The sequence below is a fragment of the Rhincodon typus genome, chromosome 41 (genome assembly GCF_021869965.1).
Source record: "Rhincodon typus isolate 14 chromosome 41, sRhiTyp1.1, whole genome shotgun sequence".
Classification (NCBI taxonomy): Eukaryota; Metazoa; Chordata; class Chondrichthyes; order Orectolobiformes; family Rhincodontidae; genus Rhincodon; species Rhincodon typus.
The window spans coordinates 9,579,537-9,592,579 of record NC_063372.1 but is presented as its reverse complement, the minus strand read 5'-3'; the positions used below and the strand labels follow the sequence as shown (position 1 = coordinate 9,592,579).

Genomic DNA, 13,043 nt, shown 5'->3' with positions numbered 1-13,043 from the left:
ATGGGAAATCATTCATGCAGCACAAATCCTATAACACCTTATGTGGACAAGAAAGTTGAAATGCGTGACCTCTTTTCTTTCAAATTCCACAAATTTCTTTGGGTAGTTCCTTGACAATCAAGTCCCATCCTATGTTGGCACAAACATATCTTTTCACAACTTCAAAGGGTGCCTCACCTTTGGCAGGGTCACCCAGGACTTCACCTCTCCAAAAGTGGAGAAATATAAAACTTTCATCTGGTCCTCACCTTCCTCATCACTACACTATTTACATGTCCCATCCATGCAAATTAATGCCCTCTTGCCATCCCTCATGGCTCTTCATACACCTATGTCAATTTAGTGCCTACTTCCAACCATCACTATTTCCCCTTCACCTATCATGTCATCTCATTCAGTATCTACAAATACCTACACGCATAGGAGAAAAAATAGTTCTATAAATAAAGTTCTGTGTTGCAGACTATACTTTATTGAGAAATGCACTCCAATTCATAAAAAACATAATTTGAGACCTGTTGTCACTTCTCAACAGGTCGACACTGATTGACACTTCAACAGGTTGACACTTGTTGAGACTTTTTGACAGGTCAACACTTGTTAACACTTCTTGACAGGCCAACACTTGTTACCACTTCTTGATCAGCCTTCTCTCCCATTTTCTTTACAGCTGTACCAGCCTTCAAGGTCCATGTGCAGCAGCGACTTCTGGAACTGAAAGTCAATTCCGTGATCAGTGTGCCGACGCCTATCACCATTGCACGTGCAGCTTAGAGGGAACTTTGTTCTTGACATGTTGAGATTTGTTGACATTCTTGATAGGTTGACATTCCTTGGCACTTATTGATGGGGTGATATTTGTAACCACTTCTCAACGGCTTGTTACTTGTTGACACATCTGGACAAATCTTGACAAGTTGGACAATTCCTAGTTGTTTAAAGCACATTTTACACACAATCTCCTCCACAGTTAACTGTCCTAAAGGATCCCTGACCACTACCTCCAAGGTTTTCTGCGAACATATCTGTAGGGATCCCCAAACGGGTGCACTAGCTATTCAAAAAAAAATGTATTGAGAACAGGATGTGTTCTTTGTTTTTAATTTGTTCACAGGATCTGGGCATCACTAGTTGGCTCAGTATCTATTGCCTAGAGGGCTGTTAAGAGTCAATCACATCACAGTGATTCTGCAGTCACAAGTAGGCCAGACCAGGTAAGGACAGCAGATTTTATTCCCTGAAGGGCATCAGTGAACCAAACGGGTTTTTCCAGCAATAGACACTTTTTTGTTACATGATCACCATTGGGGAGTTTTTTTTTAATTTAACTAAAATTTCACCAGCTTTCACAGGTCCCCATCACATTAGTCTGGAATCTTTGGATTATTAGTCGAGTGACATTCCCAATACACTACCACCTCCCCTCTAATTACCATATGTCATGTACCAAACACTAGGGACTCTAAAATCTGATTTCAGTGGAGGCAAGTGCTCACTTAAAAGGCTAGCTGTCTCTGGGAACCACATATGCACAAACCCAGGATCAACCCCAATCCCACCCCTGCGAAAATGAGAGATGCTAAGTTTAGGGCCAGGGCCTAGGATTTCTGATTTCTTCTGGCATTGTCACCTCAACGGAGTTTGTTATGATACAAGCCAGGGCCAAAGGCTGCCTTCTATGTCTGTAGTTGATGACACCATTGAGGAACCTTACCACTGATAAAGAGCAAAGGTCAATCAGAACCACATAAGCACAAAAACAGACATAGAGCAAGCTACTCGATTGCTGAAAATGTGATTCAGAGAACTGAGCCAGTATGTACCAACTAGGGTGTCCAGAATGGCAACAGTACCCTATCTGTTGCCTTTAATATCTTGAAGACTCTGACCAAATCACACCTTAACCTTCTAAATTCCAAACAATAAAATGCTAGTTTCTCCTTATAAACTAACTCATGAAGTCCAGGTATCAGTGTAATGTAGAAAGTGAGAACAGCAGTAGGCCATTCAATCCTTTGCACCTCCTCTGCCATTCAATATGATCATGATTGATCATCTAACTCAGTACCTTGTTTGCACTTTCTCTCTGATCCTTTGATCCCTTTAGCCCTAAGAACTACATCTCTCTTTCTTGAAAAACTTCAATGTTTTAGCCTCAACCACTTTCTGTGGCAGAGAATTCCACAGGCTCATCACTCTCTGGTGGTGGTTTCCTCATCTGACATCTATATGTGCACCTTCCCACACAGATTGCTTAGTAAAGAAGATTGGAAAAACTAGCTGATTTTCCTTTCTTTTACCAATGGACACTGAGGAAACCTAAAGCATCCTTATCATTGTCCTGGTTGCTACCAATGAGCTCAGAACAGACCACAGATCAAAATTGTGACATTGCTGGTCTATGTGGCAAAACCAACTTTTCAACATAAATAACCCCCATCCAAGGAAGTCTGGATATTTATTGCAACAATTATAGGGAGTTTTGATTGTTAGAATTGAGATATTACTGTACAGCGTTGTAAATTCTATTTTCCAACTTTTTGACAGTTTATTCTGAGGCAAATAGAAAAAAAGTTTTGTGAAGAAGGTTGCTTCTTAAAGGGAGTCCAGATACGGTCAGGAACTTTCAAGGGAAAGCTTGTGGCTTGTAAACATCACCTGCAAAGAAGAACAAAACTTTGGATTACTGTCTTGGAGCTTTTTAATTATTTTATATAGAAATTGATGAAAATCTGAAACAAATTCAGCAAAATCCGTAGGTCTGGCAGCATCTTTGGGGAGAGAAACAGAATTAACATTTCCAGTCCAGTAGGAGTCTTCAGAACTGAAAAGTGTTGGAAAATTTTTTTTATACATTTGACAAAGGAGAAGGGGCAAAGTGAATACATAGTGTCGAGGCCCAGAGCAAAAGACAAAGGCAACGTTAATGGTAAGAAAAAAGAGATGTAAAATGGGTGCAAATTAAAATGTCACCCTTTGTTATGAGAGCAATTGAACACAAAAGTAAGGAGATCATGCTTCAGTTATATAGGGCACTGTTGAAAGCACATCTGAATACTTGGTGTAGTTTTGGTTTCCTTACTACAGGAAGGATATTAATGCATTGGAGATGGTTCAGAGGAAGTTTAATAGATTGAGACCTGGAATGAGCGGGTTATTTTACAAGGAAAGGTTGGACAGGCTGGGCTGTTCCGCTGGAATTTAGAAGAATAAGGTGTGAATTGATTAAAGTGTATAAGATCCCTAAATTGTCATGACAAGGTGGTTGCGGGAAGGATGTTTCCTCTTGTGGGTGAGTCCAGGACTAGAGTCCAGAATTGTCTTACCAAATTTGTGAATGGCACAAATGAGTAGGAAAATGAGCTATGAAGAAGACATAAAGAGCCTACAAAAGGATCCAGATAGGTTAAATGAGTGGGAAAAGATCTGGCACATTAGTACAATGTGGATAAGTGTGAAACTGTCCATTTTGGCAGAAAGAATATAAAAGAAGCATTTGTCTAAATGGTGAGAGGTCACAGAGCTCTGAGGTGCAGAGGGATCTGGGTGACCCAGTATGTGAATCACAGAAGGTTAGTTTGCAGGTACAGCAAGTAATTGAGAAAACTAATAGAACGTTATGTTGTATTATGAGGGGAAATGAATGCAAAAGGAGGGAGGTTAGGCTTCAGTTGTACAGGACATTGGTGAGACCACATCTGGAGTACTATGTACAGTACAGATCACTGTACTCATGGAGGAATGTTAATGCATTGGAAGCAAAGCAATTTAGAGAAGATTTACTCGACAAATACCTGGAACGAGCGGATTTTCTTATGAGGAAAGACTGGACAGGCTGGGCCTGTATCCTCAGGAGTTTAGAAGAGTCAGAGGTGACTTAATTGAAATATGTAAGATCCTGAGGGGACTTGACCGGGTGAATGTGGAAAAGATGTTTCCTCTCGTGGGACAATCTAGAACGTGGGATCATCGTTTAAAAATAAGGGGGTGCCCATTTAAGACAGAAATGAGGAAACATTTTTTTCTCTCTGAGGGTTGTGAGTCTTTGGAATTCCCTTCCTCAAAAGGCAGTGGATGCAGATTCTTTCAATATTTTTAAGGCAGAGGGAAACAGATTCTTAATGACCAAGGGGGATGAAAGATTATCGGGGGATATACAGGAATGTAGAGTTGAGGTTAAAATCAGATCGGCTGCGATCTTATTGAATGACAGAACAGTTCAAAGGGCCAAGTGGCCTGCATTTATTCCTTGTTGGTATGTGTGTGATGTTTTGCACGATGAACCAAAGCCCATTACCAAGACTTTTCAATGTATGTTTGAAAAAAGAATACAAGCCAGTGAGTCTCTTTAAAATTGGTTTTCTTATCATCACCATGGGACCTGATTTCTGGATGTAAATGTTCTCCAGTGCCATTTATAAATCAAAGCCAGGTTATATGGGGAACCATTGCCGAACCACAATCATAGAATATTATGAGGTAGGTTGTTAAAGTGCATTTGATCCTGTGAAAAGACTTGAGAATTGCCAGATTAGCATTCATCAACAGATTAGTCAGGAAATCATGTTTAATATTACTATCAATGGCTTTCATCTCTGTATGATTATTGGGTCCCTGTTTGCTCCATGATTGATTGTTGGACCAATTTCAGACCTAGGGAGGAGGTGAGCATCCAGGATTGTTACTGGGCAAGGTTTGGGGAGGGGGAGTGGTACATGAGCAATCAAACAAAATGATTGATAGCAGCACAGGGAAAGTGCCAGGCTCCCAAACTGAGTAGCATCAGCAGTCGGTGTATGTTGGAAACATAGAAGCATAGAAAACAGGAGGAGTAGGCCATTCAGCCCTTCAAACCTACTCTGACAGTAAACATGATTATGGCTGAACATTCAACTCAGCCCCCTGTTCCTGTTTCCTCCCCAAACCCTTTGATCCCTTTAGCCCTAAGAACTACATGCAACTCCTTCTTGAAAACATTCAATGCTTTGGTCCCAACTGCTTTCTGTGACAGAGAATTCCACAGGCTCCCCACTCTCTGGGGGAAGACATTTCTCCTCATCTCAGGCCTAAATGGTATACCCTGTATCCTTAGACTTTGACCCTTGGTTCTGAACTCCCTGGTCATCAGGAACATCCCTCCTGCACCTACCCTGTAAGTTTCTATGGGATCCCCCCTCATTCTCCAGCAAAGATTTACCAGCCTGATTCTAGGGATGGCGGGACTGATGTATGAGGAGAGATTAACTAGGTTAGGATAGTTTTTGCTGGAGTTCAGACAAATGAGGGGGGATCTCATACAGACTTATAAAATTCTAACAGGACTGGACAGGGTTGGTGCAGGGAGGATGTTCCCGACGGTGGGTGTGTCCAGAACCAGGGGTCACAGTATGAGGATTTGGGGTAGACCATTTAGGATGGAGATGAGGAGACATTTCTTCACCCAAATAGTGGTGAGCCTGTGGAATTCATTACCGCAGGAAGTAGGGGATGCCAAAACATTGAATGTATTCAAGAGGCAGCCAGATATAGCACTTGGGGGCGAATGGGATCAAAGGCTATGGAGAGAAAGCAGGATTAGGCTGTTGAGTTGGACGATCAGCCATGATCGTGATGAATAGTGGAGTAGGCTCAAAGGGCCGAATGGTCTCCTCCTGTTTCTATCTTCTATGTTTTTATGAATATAGTCCTAACCAATACAGTCTGTCTTCATGTGTCAGTCCTGCCATCCTAGGAATCAGTCTGGTAAACCTTCGCTGCACTTCCTCTATAACCAGAACATCCTTCCTCAGATAAGGAGACCAAACCTGCCCACAGTACTCCAGATTAAATAAATAGGAACCATATCTGGCTGAGAGGTTGGGGCAAGCCCACCACTGCAGGGTCAGGAGCCACAAGCAGATTTACAGGCTGACTAGGAAATAAGGTTGTGGCTTCTGCACCTCCTCTGCTTCCCCGACCTATCAACCAATCACATTGGTGGCAGCTCACCAGTCCCACTGCAACCTCCTTTATCTTTAGCCAATTGACCTGACTAGCTAATTTACAACATTACTGTTTAAAATATATACCTTAGAAATCATCAATTTACTGACAACAGCTTCTGAGATGGCAGGCAAACCTCCCAGTGGAGCAGTTTTGGCAGGTTTACCCTGAACTTTGGGAGTTGTATCTGACCCAGCCATGCCAGCATTTTCCTGCATCGATTAGGAAATGTGCAAAATTATAAACATTATAAATATATTATTGAAACAGAATACATTATGAAGACACACTACCCAAAATTTATACCCCATCGTGGTATGATTATCACTCACTTTGAACTTTGCTGCTTGTGACTGAGCAGCCCAGCCCACACAGAATATAAATCACATGCCACAGATATTCATATCCAACTCTACACATTAACTGAATTCACAATCTCTAGCATAAATATTGTCTGTTTTCAACAAGATAATTATTTTGGTCTTCCAGTAAACTTTTTAAAAGTGGTATTAACCTTAGAATGGTAAGACGTTTTTAAACATAGACAATTAAAGGGATATAATTTTCTCGGTTCCAATAGAAAATGCAATAGATACATCCAATAGGAAGATGTAAAGGATAGAAAGATGGAAACTAAAAACCTAAGGCTGGATTCATTGGAGCAGAAAAGCTATAAGTAGGATCTAATAGGAATATGCCAAGTTATAAAAAGTTTCAATGACATGAATGACTATTGGATGGCGAATTAATAATGGGAGGGAGATTTAATGTGGATTAAAACATGAAAGCATAAAACAGAGCGAAGAAGAAACATTTTCAGTTCTAAAGGTGACTTTGGATGTGGACTGCATTACTGAAAGTGGCTAATGAAACTGAGGCAATCGTGATATTGAAGAGGGGATGAGATAAATGCTTTAAGAAGAAAATTATTAAATAGAAATGGGCATATGTCGGGACATGGTGCTTTATCTTGTGCTTTAAGCCAGTGCTGCTACTTGCATGTTGAGATACTTGTGTGGATCATTTAAGGCTATGGATGTCTGCACATAAACTGTCCTGAGGCTGGTTCTCCCTTATCTATCAGTAAAAAGTCTTCAACTCCTTACTGTCGTGCTCCTTCATTTCTATCTGTATATAGTAGATTCTCAAATATGGCTCTGTAGTGTATTTTCTCCTCCCATTCTCATTCGAGAATGAAGTCTTCTCTCTCACTGATGTCAGAGTCATGCGATCAGTTACACCATTATAACTTACATGAATCTCATTAAACTACATCTCACTCCCTTCCCTCCTCCCCCAGTTTTTCTCTACTTAGTCTACATTATTCCAGTAGTTCAATTTTGCTTATTTGCACCGTCGTGCATCATCTCACATTATTATTATCATTATCACTATTATCACTATTTCCCATCCATCTCAAAGTCCAAACATCACAGGTCAAGACGATCATCCACAAATATTCCCATCCCCAGTGATGGGGGAGCCCAGTGCATCAGTGCAAAAGATATGGTTGAAGCATTTGCAAAAATGTTCAGCCAGAAGTGCTGGGTGGATGATCCATGTTGGCCTCCTCCAGAGGTCCCCAGCATCACGGGTACTGCTCTTCAGCCATTTCGATTCAGTCCACATGATATCAAGAAACAGTTGGAGGCACTGGATACTGCAAAGGCTATGGGCCCTAACAACATTCTGGCAATAGTGCTGAAGACTTGTGTTCCAGAACCTGCCACTCCCTTAGCCAAGCTCTTCTGGTTATCCACCCAACAATGTGGAAAATTGCCTAGGTATGCCCTGTACAGAAAAGGCAGGGCAAATCCAACCCAGCCAATTACTTCCCCATCAGTCTACTCTCTATCATCAGTAAAGTGATAGAAAGGGTCATCAACAGTGCTATCAAGCAGCACCTGCTCAGCAATAACCTCCTCAGTGACACCCAGTTTGGGTTCTGCCAGGGCCACTCAGCTCCTGACCTCATTACAGCCTTGGTTCAAACATGGACAAAAGAGCTGAATTCCAGAGGTGAGGTGAGAGTGACAGCCCTTGATATCAAGGCTGCATTCGAACGAGTGTGGCATCAAGCAGCCCGAGCAAAACTGAAATCAATGGGTATCACAGGGCAAACTATCTGGTGGCTGGAGTCATACCTGACACATAGAAAAGTGATTGTGGTTGTTGAAGGTCATCATCTCAGCCCCAGGATATCTCTGCAGGAATTCCTCAGGTTAGTGTCCTAGGCCCAACCATCTTCAGCTGCTTCATCAATGACCTTCCCTCCATCATAAGGTAAGAAGTGGGGATGCTTGCTGATGATTGCACAATGTTCAGCACCATTCGCGCCTTCTCAGATATTGAAACAGTCCATGTTCAAATGCAACAAGATCTGGACAATATCCGGGCGTGGGCTGATAAGCGCCAAGTAACATTTGTGCCACACAAATGCCAAGCAATGACCATCTCCAATAAAAGATAATCTAACCACTGCCCCTTGACATTCAATGATGTTACCATCACTGAATCCCCCACTATCAACATCCTGGGGGTTATCATTGACCAGAAACTCAACTGGACTTGCCACATAAAAACAGTGACTACAAAAGCAGGTTAGGGGTTCAGAAAACTGCGGCGTAAACTCACCTGCTGACTCCCCAAAGCCAGTCCACTGTCTACAAGACGTACATCCGGAGTGTGGTGCAATACTCCCCACTTACCTCGACGAGTGCAGCTCCAGCAACACTCAAGAAGCTTAGCACTGCAGAGGACAAAGCAGCCCACTTAATTGGCACCATAACTACATACATCCACTTTTTCTACCAGCGACTCTCAGTCGCAGCAGTGTGTACTATCTACCAGATGCGCTGCAGAAATTCACCAAAAATCCTTAGACAGTACCTTCCAAATTCATTACCACTATTATCTAGAAGAACAAGGGCAGCAGATACATGAGTACACCACCACCTGCAAGTTCCCCTCCGAGGCACTCACCATCCTGACTTGGAAATATATCATTTTTCATTCAGTGTTCCTGTGTGAAAATCCTGAATTCCCTCTCTAACAGTATATGGACTGTAGCAGTTCATAAAGGCAGCTTTTTCAAGGGGCAACTGGACACAGACAATAACTACTGGCCCAACCAGTGACACCCACGTCCCACAAGTGAATAAAAAAATTCTGTAACTCTGAACGCCCCCATCTGCTTTGCTTGTGTTCAAGGCTAGGATGATGGCGTTGTACCATGCCTGGAATTATCATACCCCACTCTGTACACTGTGCAGTATCTGTACGGGTGTCCATACTCAGACTCATTTCTTGGCTCAGGAAAGATCAATAATTTCCTGTTCCTCCTGAATGTCGCCTCAGGAATTCTGACAATATAAGATCTGGCAGATCTATCTCTCTGACAGCCATGGCTCTGAATGTCTGTCCCTTAACTAGACTTTCTGCCCTGCCTCTAAGGTCAACAGTGTTACAAATTTGCTAGGACAGTACTTGAGTATTGCTGAAAAAGGTGGATTTTGGCAAAGCTTTCATCTTGCACTTTTCAGGACAATTCACAAGAATGCCAACGTAAAAGGAGAACAACATTTAGATTGTATTTTCAGAAAGAAACACATATGTCAAAGGCACATATGTCAGAAGCCATAAAAAATATTCCTGCAAAAATATTCATTCCCAGCAGCCTTCATGCCTAAACGGCTGCTATCACTGAAAGGAGTAGCGATTCCCTGTAAATAGCTGATGTAAAACTCTTTATCAGTACAAGTATCATGTCAAGTGAATACCCTTGCTGTTGAGCAGGCTGTCTATGAAAAAGGCTCAAATGGAACTGTACATGGTACACAAGACAACTATTTTTGGGAAGTCAGTAGACTTACAGTTTACACAATCTAAACATTATTGTATAAAAACCGAAAGAACTGCGGATGCTGTAAATCAGGAACAAAAACAGAAGTTGCTGGAAAAGCTCAGCAGGTCTGGCAGCATCTGTGAAGAAAAAAATCAGAGTTAATGTTTCGGGTCTGGTGACCCTTCCTCAGAACATTCTAGACCTGCTGAGCTTTTCCAGCAACTTCTGTTTTTGTTCCTGAACATTACTGTGTTCCTTTAATAATATCCAAATTCTCTAATCAAAATATTACGCAGTTATTACTGGAATGAGGAGACAGATGTTTAACGGTGAAAAAGGCTTAATAGCTAAAACTATATTGGCTGTTTGCCCATCAACCTTTTCAAAGGTTAAAAATCCTACTGAGGGATGCAGGCATAAGGGATGAAGTGTACAGTAAACTTAAATAAGAGATCAGTGATAAATTATATATAAAAAATAGGAGGGACAATGTCACACCTCATAGTGAATCTCCCATTAGCCGGAGACTTTAACAAAGTTGTAGCAATGGACTTGAAGGTATATAATAAGGGAAAAAAATCATTCATTAAGGCTGAGGCCGTCGTGAATACATTTTAATCCAAGGGCCATAGTATATTAGAACATACAGGGCAGATAGAGTGAGAAGGTCCAGGTAAAGTGAGAAAAGCTTACCCATGGAATGTTATAAAGGTACTCAGCAACAGCCAGATCTCAAGCACTTTTCTGGTAGCAACGTTTTAATGGAGTTGGAAAGCCAGAATTAGCATTGAGATTTGGGAACAGGAACAATCTCGGCAATAAGAGCTTTTCAATGATAGGTCTGTCGCAAAAGCCATCCAACTGAGCCTTTCTGGGCTGAGAGAACTGACATGGTGAGTGTCTATGAAGCCACAAAAATACAACATAGATTTGGAAATTCTTATTTTGAAGAGCAGCATACTTAACATTTTCCCCAAAAAATGTCTTCCTGGAGAGATATATATTCATGTTGCCCCACTTCATTAAAGAATATTGTTGATGTAAAAGTGCTCATTGACTTTTCCATCTTTACTTTCATTTTCATATGCAGTGTTTTTAACATGCATCTCTGCTCTTGCAACTCTGCTACAGCACCTGTGATAGGAGTCTTCAACCAAAACTTCAGCAAGTGAAAGCCCACTGAAAAAAGCTTTGCAACATATACTGAGTCCTGTACACCAGCTTCCAAGTTTCAGTTAAAATTTAGAGGGCACAAACATCAGCTCTTTGCTAAAACATCAAATTTGTTCAAAAAGCTGTTGGTAGACAACCTGGAATTATTTAAAACTCAGATTAACATTGCATTGCGACTATTTGACAGCTGAACTTGTACCAGCTTACCAAGACATACATGATCCAGATTCGGGAGTCAGAGGAAAGCAATGAGCCTGATACCTAGTGCTGGAAGGATGAGGTATAGCTCGGAAAATAGTTGACTCAGAGGGAACTTTATAAAGGTACATAAGGTGCTGAAGATAGAGAAAGGAAAGCCAAAATATTTCTTTCAGATAAGACACTGGTATAGAAGAGGGCAAAGATTCACAATTGTAAATGGTAAGTTTAGAACTGGTGCCAAGGAAACATTTCTTACTCTGAAAGAATTATCAACAGCTGGAAGATTTCCAAAAGACTAGTTGAGACCAGGGCATTAAACTCATTCAACAAACAGCTAGAGATGATAGGGTTAGAATTCTGGAAGGAAATCAAACGGAATTTCTTCATTTCATATTATTTTTGATGTAGGAACAAAGAAACAGGAGTGGGCCATTCATCCCATTGAACTTGCCCTACCAATCAACGGCAGATCAAATACTTCAATGCATTTTACTCGACCCATCCCCATAACCCTTTATGCCAATAGTAATCAGAAATCTATCAATCTCTACTTTAAACATACTCAAGGACTGATCTCCACAACCCTCTTGTGTAGACAATTCCAAAGATTCACAACCCTCTGAGTAAAATAATTTTTCCCCACCTTGGACTTAAGTGGCATCCCCGTTATTTTTAAAATGTGCTCCCTAGCAGGGGAAATTTCCTGCACCTACCCTGTCTATCCCTTTCGGTATTTTGTAAGTTTCAATGAGATCACCTCTCATTCTTCGAAACTCTAGAGAATATTGGCCCATTTGCCCAATCTCTCTTTGTCAGACAGTCCTGCCATCCCAGGAACAAATCTGGTGAACCTTTGTTGCACTCCCTCGATGACAATATCTTTCCTGGAATAAGAGAGACCAAAACTGCACACGGTTCTCCAGGTGCGGTCTAACCAAACACAATTGAAGCAAGACTTCACTACTCTTGCAATAAAGGCTAATATTCCATTACCCTTCCTAATAGCTTGCCTTACCTGCATGTTTGCCTTCAGTGACTTATTAACAAGGATACCCAAGTCCATTCATACATTTACATTTTCCAACCTCTCACTGTTTAAGAAATACTCTGGAAATCTACTTTTCCTACCACAATCTCACAATTTTCCAAATTATATTCCATCTGCTATGTCCTAGCCCATTCACTAAGTCTGTCTAAATATTCTGAAGCCAGATTACATTGCCCTCACAATGCACATTCCCATTCAGCTTTGTGCAATCTACAAGTATGCAAATATTATATTTGGTCCCCACCCCCAAATCATTGACATATATTGTGAACAGTTGGGACCCAAGTACAGATCCTCACAGTACCCCATTAGTCACAAACTGTCAATGTTAGACTGACACATTTAGTCCTACACTCTATTTTCTGTCTGTTAGCCAATCATTAACCCATGCCAATACATTACCTCCTATCCTGTGTGCTTTAATTTTTCCAATCAGCCTCCGGTGGGGGACTTTATCAAAAGCCTTCTGAAAATCTAAGTATACTACATCCATTTGCTTTACTTTAATACTGTTGCTTGTAACATCTTCAAAGAACTCTAACAAGTTAATCAAATATAATGCCCCTCTTGCAAATCCATGCTGACTATGCTCAACATATCATTACAAACCAGCTGTCTATTTATGCTATAAAGCTGGATGAACACAGGAGGCCAAGCAGCATCAGAGGAGCAGGAAAGCTGACATTTCGGGTCGAGACCCTTCTTCAGAAATGGGGGAGGGGAAGGGGATTCTGAAATAAATAGGGAGAGAGGGGGAGGCGGATAGAAGATGGATAAAGGAGAAGATAGGTGGAG

The 13,043-nt window shown here is 41.3% G+C and overlaps 1 long non-coding RNA gene across 1 annotated transcript in view; it reads right to left on the bottom strand.

Annotated features, from left to right (window-relative positions):
* Positions 1-2,444: 2,444 nt before the first annotated feature.
* LOC125487441 overlaps positions 2,445-13,043 on the bottom strand; it is a 67,534-nt gene continuing 56,935 nt past the window's right edge. Inside the window, exon 3 of the long non-coding RNA XR_007265899.1 lies at positions 2,445-2,658. This is a non-coding gene — a long non-coding RNA (uncharacterized LOC125487441). The remainder of the gene's footprint in view (positions 2,659-13,043) is intronic.